At 34.7% G+C, this 1,187-nt stretch overlaps 1 pseudogene; it reads left to right on the top strand.

The window, feature by feature from the left end:
- The first annotated feature begins 398 nt into the window (after positions 1-398).
- On the top strand, positions 399-966 carry LOC121501678 (annotated as a pseudogene).
- The last annotated feature ends 221 nt before the right edge of the window (positions 967-1,187 follow it).

Below are 1,187 nucleotides of genomic sequence, written 5' to 3'. Positions count from 1 at the left end.
GAGATGATTTATCATAAGAATCCATGGAAGAAAGAAATAGTGGGATTGCATATTTGAAGAGCTGAAGGAAAAGGACCACCAACCAAAAATTTAATATCCAGCAAATCTGTGTTTCAAAGGTGGAGTAGAAGTTACAACTTTACCAGATAAACAAAATTGAGAGGTTTTGTCTCAGATTTGGTTTACAAGGAATAATAAAGGCAGTTTTTCAGGTTGAAATAAAAGAGCATTAGATAAGAATTTAAACCCATGTAAAGAAATAATAAAACCAGGGTTGATGAACACGTGGAGATTCAGAGGGAGACTAGCCTGGAGAGGGCATGGAAGTTCTGAGCCCTTGTGCTATGCATCTATCTGGCTGTTCCTGAGTTACATCTTCTTTACAGTAAACCAGTGATATGAAATATGACCACACACAACTTTCTGCAGGAGAATTTCTTCATGATGAAAGGAAGAACCCAGGTTCACAGTATGGTGACCTCACTGTAAAGTATATTAAAGACTGAAAGATCGTGCCAGTTGAGATAACCATCAGTTTAACTTAAAGAGAGAAATGGATCAGACAATGGCTGCCATTGCTCAGAAGAATAAATTCCTTTTTTTTTTTTTTTTAGAAGAATAAATTCTTGATTGATGGGTTTCTAAGAAATCAAGACAACCTTCAAGGTTGGAACAAGACCATGGACAGGAAGGCAGATGTGTTTTTCATTCTGTTTTTTTTTTTTTTTTTTTTACTGTAATAATGAGCTCTGTATTGAACAATGACCTGAGGGGGAAAAGTAGTGGTAGAACTGATGACAACACAGAGAGCTTGGAAAAGAAAATTCAGACCTATCTTCAGACAACCAAGCCAGTTACTGACTCATCTGAAAAAAAAAAATGAGGAAAGTCAAGAAAATAGATGCCTCTAAGTCTTTTGATGAAGTTTTTGATGAAATTATAAAGATTTTTGACAAAGAAGGCTAATTTAAACATGAAAGCATCCTTGAAATCATGGTTGAATGCGGCCTTGAGAGCTGTTATTACAACTCTTTTTAAAGGCGATTTTAGTCTCTCATAATTACATCTCAATTAATTACTGGAAAGAACATAGCAAGGCAAATTAAATTTCTTATCTTAGATTTTTTTGTTGTTGTTGTTATAGGAGTAGACAGTAAATTCAGGCCTAACTTCATCTTAAATATGGC

Source organism: Vulpes lagopus, chromosome 11 (assembly GCF_018345385.1).
Source record: "Vulpes lagopus strain Blue_001 chromosome 11, ASM1834538v1, whole genome shotgun sequence".
Lineage (NCBI taxonomy): Eukaryota > Metazoa > Chordata > Mammalia > Carnivora > Canidae > Vulpes > Vulpes lagopus.
This window is presented reverse-complemented; position numbering and strand designations above follow the sequence as displayed.